At 39.8% G+C, this 7,957-nt stretch overlaps 1 protein-coding gene across 1 annotated transcript in view; it reads right to left on the bottom strand.

Annotated features, from left to right (window-relative positions):
• LOC119426476 (protein 4.1-like) overlaps positions 1-7,957 on the bottom strand; it is a 129,062-nt gene that overhangs the window by 4,039 nt on the left and 117,066 nt on the right. The gene's annotated exons all lie outside the window — the stretch shown is intronic.

Raw genomic sequence — 7,957 nt, 5'->3', positions numbered from 1 at the left:
ATTTCTCTCCTGTTAAAGAAGGATAAGGATCCTACTGCCTGCGAGTCCTATAGACCTCTTTCACTTTTGAATGTGGATTTTAAGATTTTGTCTAAAGTACTCGCGACTCGGCTTGAGACAGTTCTCCCTCGGATTATTTCACAACAGAATGGATTCATTAAAGGTCGCCAGTTGTTTTTTAATACTCGTACACTGTTGAATACAATTTTTTCAACTCATTCCTCTAAATCTCCTGAAGTGATAATTTCTCTTGATGCCGAGAAAGCTTTTGATCGAGTGGAATGGGAATATCTCTTTGCTGTTCTTAATGGGTTTGGTTTTGGAGAGAGGTTTGTGTCTTGGATCAAGCTACTTTATACATCCCCTCAAGCATGTATTCTCAGTAATTCCGTCCAATCTGATTATTTTACGGTGGGACGTGGTACTAGACAGGGTTGCCCTCTTTCTCCCCTCTTGTTTGCGTTAGCCATTGAACCCCTTTCCGTTGCTCTAAGATCCCTTTCTTCTTTTCATGGAATCGTCCGCTCTGGTGTCGAGCTTAAATTGTCCTTATATGCAGATGACCTTCTCCTGTATGTCTCTGACCCTTTACGGAGTCTTCCCCCAATTTTAAATATTCTAGAAAAATTTGGATCATATTCTGGCTATAAAATTAACTCACTTAAAAGTGAATGCTATCCAGTGAATTCATTAGCTTTAAAGCTTAAGCCTTCTGATATCCCTTTTAGGCTCAGTCCCTCGGGATTTAGGTACTTAGGAATTAATATTACACGTACTTTGCCCTCAATGTTTTCTCAGAATTATGCCTCACTAGTTTCCCAAATTGCATCAGATTTACAGAGATGGAACTCTCTCCCTCTTTCATTGATTGGTAGGATTAATATTATCAAAATGAATGTGCTACCTAGACTTTTGTTTTTATATCAAAATATCCCTCTGCTCTTGCCCAAACAGTTCTTCAGGTCCCTGGATCAGATGGTCTCATCTTTTTTATGGAACGGAAAGGCCCCCAGAATGAGACTTTCTTTATTACAACAGTTCACCACAAACGGGGGTCTTTCTCTACCTAATTTTACAATGTATTACTGGTCCTCACATATCCATAAACTGACTTATTGGTTAAATTCACCTGATCTGATTTGGTGTAAACTTGAAATTCAGTCAATTTCTGCATCTTTTTCGCCCGCTTCAATTATTTATTCATCATTACCAATTAAATTATCCTCAGTTACTACAAATCCTATAGTGCTCTCAACACTCAGGATCTGGTCACAATTTAGGTCCCACTTTAAATTTGTATCACCCTCTAATAAAATGCCGTTACTAAAGAATCACATTTTTTCTCCAGCATCTAATAATGCTGCCTATAGAATTTGGTATGAGAAAGGTATTAGAACAATGAGAGACCTGTACGAAGATGGTTTATTTCTTAGTTTTTCAGAATTGTCTTCTAAATTTAATCTACCCACTTCACATTTGTTTCTTTACTTCCAAATTAGGCATTGCGTTTCATCGCAGTTTCAAAATTTTCTAACTTTGCCTACTGACCCACCATGGGTTGAACTCTTAGTTTTGAGCCCCAATTTGAAATCTCCTCTTTCAATTATTTATGGAAAACTTATGGCAATAGAGGCCGACTCATCGGGTAAAACTAGAACTGCATGGGAACGTGAACTGGGTGTTAAACTATCAGATTCATGGTGGGATAAAGTTATTCTCAGCATACGTCAGAGTACACCATGTGCCAGACTACAGTTAATACAATTTAAAGTAATAAATAGAGTACACTTCTCAAAAACACGTTTATCTAAAATGTTCCCCTCAATACCAGACCAGTGTGATAGATGTCAGACTTCACCTTGCAACTTAAGTCATATGTTCTTTTTCTGCCCAAAACTGCAAGGGTTTTGGAAATATTTTTTCTCCATACTCTCAGGAGTTTTTAAGATTCAGTTTCAAAGTGATCCACTTATTGCTATTTTTGGAGTTCCTGGGACCACACTTAATCTATCCCGCCAGCAGGGGGAGGTCTTGGCCTTTTGCTCTCTCCTTGCCAGACGTTGTATTTTGCTCGCCTGGAAATCTCCCACACCACCATCCACATCACAATGGCTTAATACTGTAAGATCATACTTGAAGATGGAAAAATTTTTACTAACAGTGAAAGGTAGTTCAAAAAAATTTACCCACAAGTGGACACCCTTTGTGTCATATGTAAAATCTTTACCTTCATAGCGTATAGACTGATATGATTGACTCATCACATTACCATGTGACTTGTTTTTAGAGGATAAATGAAAGACTGAAATACTGTTTTCCTTTTGGTTTGTTGGGTCCCTCCTGTTCGTTCCTCCTCCCCCTCTCTCTCTTTTTTTTTTTTTTTTTTTTTTTTTTTCTCTTTCCTTATTTTGTCTTGTTTTTGGTTAAGGGGGGAAGGGGAGGGAGGGGAAGAGGGGAGGGAGGGGGGAAAGGGGGAAGGAAAAAAAGAAAAAATTGGAGAAGTCATGTAAATTTTGTATAATGTATGTAATGTCAATTATATATTCTCCTGATAAATAAAAATTAAAAAAAAAAAAACAATCCACAAGCCACACCTCCGGAAAAAAGCCCATTAATGTGTATGTGGCTTTTACCGGTGCCATTAATCTCTGGCTTTTTCAAAAGAAAAAAAGGAAAAAAAGAAAAAAAGAGAAAAGGAAAGAACAATTTATTTTAAAATCATGATCAAAGAGTCCCAAAGGACTTAAAAATCCTATTTAAAAGCAAGGTTTCAATTGAAATCATAAAAACCCGATCCTATAGATTACAAGTTCAAACCATGGGGGTTTTTTGTACCCAATAAAGAAATCCACTTTCTTTCCACCTTTTTTCTCTCCCAATCTGCCCAGTAAGAATTTCCTTCAAGGCCAGCCACTCTAAACCATTGAAGGCCATGTGAATTAAAATGATTAATCAACGGAGTGGACTCCTTTCTCCTTTTAATATTGGACCTATGGTTTGCCATCCTGACTGAAATAGAGGTTTTTGTTTCTCCCACATATTGAATGCCACATTTGGAGCAAAAAATCAGATAGACACAATTTCTAGAGTGTTCAGTGAATCTCTGTTTTATTGGAAAAAGGAATTTACTCTGTCTGTTTTTCACAAAGTGTACACCACAAAAGCTGCCTGACAACAAGGTTCGTTTTTTGCTTAAAGATGAGGGAGTTGTCAATCGTGCTTTCACCAGATAGTCCTTTAAATTAGGATTCCTCCTATAGGCTGAAACTACCTTCGTGTCTGGCAATATCCCAGGGTCTAGGATGATCGAGATAAAGTTGTCCTTGATTTTTTTGTTAATTCTTGTGCTGGTCAAGGAGTAGGTAGTGATGAAGGGAATTTTATTTTTTGGTTCTTCAAGGGGCTTTTGTACATGAAAGGTTTTGTAGCACCGTCTCAGAAATTGTCTGGAATATCCTCTGTTTTTCAAGGATTTAAATAAGGTTTTTACTGCCACTTTAAAGTCCTCTTGTCGTGTACAAATACGAAAAAATCGTAGGAGCTGTGATTTAACCAACCCCCGGTAAGTGTGTTTTGGGTGGAAGCTCGTTTTGTACAATAGGGCATGCGTGTCAGTGTTTTTAAAAAATACCTTAACGTCCAATTTATTATTTAATTCAAAGTCCGGTCCCTTGAACACCGTTGTATCCAAGAAATCAATACTCTCACTTTTTAAATTAAATTTACAACGGATCGACGAGTTGTGGGAGTTCAATGTCCCAATAAATCCCTCAAAGTCCGCCGCCGAGTAACTCCACATGCCCCAAATGTCATCGAGATAACGTAAATAAAACAGTGGTTTCTTCAGACACTTTTCAAGAGCCTCAGTTTCCCATTTTGCCATAAATATGTTGGCATAAGATGGGGCAAACCTTTTACCCATGGCCGTCCCCTTGATTTGCAAGTAAAATTCCCCGTTAAATTCAAAGTCGTTTCTCGTAAGATTAATTTCTAAGAGTTTCAAAATCTCCTCATCAGGTCTCTTAGCGTCCGGATATTTTTTGAAAACTTCCTGTACTGCCCGTAATCCTTCACATGTATCAATATTAGTATAGAGACTTTCGATATCGATCGTAAAAAACAAAGAATCGGGTGGTACCGTCAGAGATTTTACCAGCTTCACAAAATGATACGTATCCTTTATATATGATGAATGTTTCACTGAAAGAGGATTGAGATAGAAGTCAATATAGGTAGCGGTGTGGTAGGTCTCACTACCACAATCCGAGACGATAGGTCGTCCAGGAGGAATCTGAAAGGGCACCGTCCATTTCTCTGGCTCCTTGTGGATTTTGGGTAGAATGTAGAACCTCCTAAGCCTAACTTGACCGTCTCCTATCAGGAACTGTCGTTGTTTTTTATTTATGTATTTATGTTCATATAGTCGGTCGAGAATACCACGGACTATTGATCTCGTCGTCATATAAATGGGTTCCTCCAATTTCCTATAATAACTTTGATCATGCAATTGTCTATGAGCCTCTTGGATATATTGATCTCTCGACAGAATTACTACGGCACTCCCCTTGTCTGCTGGTTTAATCACGATGTTGGAATTGTGCATCAAGTCTCTTAAGGCTTTAACTTCCTCGACCGAGAGATTAGGAGGTTTCTTGAGTATTTTGAAGCTAGTTTTCATGACCTCATTGTCCCTAGAAATCAACCTCTTAATCTGAGGCGGTAAGTATTCAAGTTTTGGGATCCAATCTGATTTTCCCAGAAAGGGAAGCCTTTTCCAGACTGAACCTTCAAAGTAGGCAGCCAACATGACATTTCTATGAAATTGTTGAAGATCTAATTGTAACTGGATTTTCTGATTTTTATGCGTGTCCAAAACAGGGACAAAGGTAAGTCCCCTATTCAACAGACTGTACTGAGCCCCTGTCAACTGAAAACCCTCCGCCAAATTGACCACGTTCTGTGAGAGTGGGGAATTAAATCCCATCATCCCCTCCTGGACTAGGCTTAGGGGGGAGTCAAGTTTAAATACAAGATCCAGTGTTCAAACATGGCAATGGCCGTATTACTCGTCCAGTGAATATTGTCTTTCTCCGTTTCAAACTTGGTCTTGTCCAGTTTGGGAATAAAGGGTAATTTCCTACTTATATAGGTATTTATGGTCTGTAAAGTTTCAACTTCCGTTTGGATCAAGGCCCTTGAGTAGTTGATGAGCGGTATCCAAACTTCTGCAAAAGGAAAATGTTTCTTGGCCGCCCTGAAAGCCGCCAGCAGTTGTTTAATAGCAGTTTCTTCTGCGTTTTGGCCCCTGTTATTCAGGCCAAAAGATAGGATAATCTTTTCAACAGTACAGCTAGAAGTTGCCTTTTTCATCAATGCCTCAGCATGTCTTAGATTTGCACCTGGGTAACTGTCTATTTGAAGGTCCCGAATGTAAGACCCATGGATCCGAGACAAATTAGAGTCGCCAAAAAGGAGCCATTTTTTCTCGACGTGCAACGTCCAATCAATCATCTTTCTATCAGTTGTAATATGTTTTCTAATTTTGAAAATCTCTTTAGGAGAAGAGGTTCGTTTCTCCTGGTTGATATCATTGGACCCAGGTGAGGACCATGTGTCGTCATCCATTAAATCCAGCGTAGCCGGTACGCAAACTCTTTTTTCTGGTGTCCTCGACTGGTCTTTGTCAGAGAATAAAAGAGGTGTGTGGTCCCTTCTCACTCCCCCATCAACGTCCAACAGACTTTTCTCTGGAACCAAGGCCCCTGTCTCACCATCTTCCTGTCCAGTTACCAGCTGGACCTCATCAGGTAAGTTGCCAGTTTTATTAACAGACCCTCTACATCGAGGAACTCGTCGGACTCTCTCAGGTAAGTAGTCTTCATCACATAAGGGCCGCAACTCATTATCATCGTGTACCACACAACCCCCTCCATTCCTTAGCCTCTCAGTCCTTTTAGTTTTAGGTGAACCGTCGTGCTGGGCACCTGGTCGGGCCCCATCAGGTAAGTCTTTTGAGTTTTTGTCAAAAAAATTATTTTCGTCATCATCGCGGTCCGCATCCCGATGGATCTGGACCGTTATCACCTGGTCTCTACGTTCAGGCACCCCATGATTGACTGGTTGCAGATTACGAGTTATCCTGATCTGCCCCTTTGGACTCGTCAGTTCACTCAGAACTATAAGATCTCCGTTGTCTTGTGCCGAGATCATGCAGGAGGCCAAAAGGGCCTCCGCATGGTCAATGGCATCTTGAGTTATATGCGGAAGATCTCTAAGGGCCCTCTGTAGAGCTATCTGGAAGATATCTTCCCAGTCTTCGATAAACTCAAGGGATAGATCTTTTGACAGTTCTTCAATTTGTTTCGAGTAGTGCTTCGTCAAGATCAAAAGAGTAGTGTAACCCCAATTTTCTGCATTTCCCATGATAAGATCCAGGGTTTCTGTTGAAGGTACAGCAGGTTTTATCATCATGGTTAAGTTTTTGACCATGCGTACGATCATCTTAGGTTGAGGCTTGCCATCTTTTGGCGTAACATTTTGCAGGTGATGCACCAATCTTATCATTTTATGCATTTTGCGTACCCTGATCCCTGTTTCAGGTTCCACTGGTTTCCGTCGAGGCTCACCACATGACTGTTGTAACCTGTCCTGATGCTGAGAAAAGGGTTCTTGAACCCTCCCGGTTCGTATTGATTCTCTTTGTCTACCCCTGTATGTCACATCCGCATAAGAACGTGAGGGGGAAACAAAGTACTCAAAACCACGGCGTGAGGGAGAGTGATTTCTGTCACGGTGGGCCCTCCAGTTTATTCTCCTCTTAGGTTTATGGGTTGGTTGTGATTTCTTATAATTTCTATTACTGGGGTACCATGTATTCTGTCTTTCCCCTTGTTGCATTTTGTAATTACAGGATTTTTCATAATCAAAGTCCATTTCTGGAGGATTATCAAAATCTCTTGTTTGGTGAAAGTCTTTATGAAATCTAGGACTCGTGTATGGGACCAAAAAGTCCGGAGGAGGCACAGGCCAGTTAGGTTTGTGTGACTGAATCCTCCCCTCATGAGGGAAGGTGGGTGCACGGTCCATCCTCCGTCTCCAAGGCCCATCATTTTGTCGAGAAGTCTGTGGGTGACGTTTTTTACGTCTCCCATAATAGACTGTGGTCCAGTCTGTATTATGATGCAAATCCCCCATAAGATAGGAGTCAGGAGATGTAAGTATTTACTACAAATCACTATAAAAAGTCTTATTTTTAAAAAAATAATAAAATCCTTTTTCAAAAAATTTTTTTCTAAAAAAATGTTTTTTTAGGAGTTTTTCATTTTAAAAGACAAGAAATAAAACATAAAAAGTGTGCCGTCGCGACGTTTCGGCTCTCTGAGCCTTCCTCAGGCAAAAGGCACACAAATGTAAAACAAGGCAGATAGATGTTGCTCCACTGACGTCTCATGGAGCACTGATTTATGTTCTGCCATGCCTCCTATTTATACCTAGTAGACCCCGCCCACAGACATGCCCCTTGGTCCTACTGTGGCTTTTCATTGGTTGTTTCAACTTGCACAATATGTAGGCTGTTATCAGTCTTTAGGGTTTGTCATTTTTACTGCAAAATGTAAGGCTTTAAGGAGAAGAAAAATAAATCTTGTGAATGGTTAAGGTCTGAGGTTAAATTCAGGCCATGTCTTAGTTAAAACAATCCACAAGCCACACCTCCGGCAAAAAAGCCCATTAATGTCTATGTGGCTTTTACCGGTGCCATTAATGTCTGGCTTTATCAAAAGAAAAAAAAGGGGAAAAAAAGGAAAAGAGAAAAGGAAAGAACAATTTATTTAAAAATCATGATCGAAGAGTCCCAAATGACTTAAAAATCCTATTTAAAAGCAAGGTTTCAATTAAAATCGTAAAAACATGATCCTATAGATTACAAGTTCAAACCATGGGGGTTTTTTGTACCCAA

The sequence above is a fragment of the Nematolebias whitei genome, chromosome 20, assembly GCF_014905685.2.
Source record: "Nematolebias whitei isolate Nwh7 chromosome 20, NemWhi1, whole genome shotgun sequence".
NCBI classification, from domain to species: Eukaryota; Metazoa; Chordata; class Actinopteri; order Cyprinodontiformes; family Rivulidae; genus Nematolebias; species Nematolebias whitei.
The sequence above is the reverse complement of the archived record's forward strand: the minus strand, read 5'-3'. Positions and strand labels throughout refer to the sequence as shown.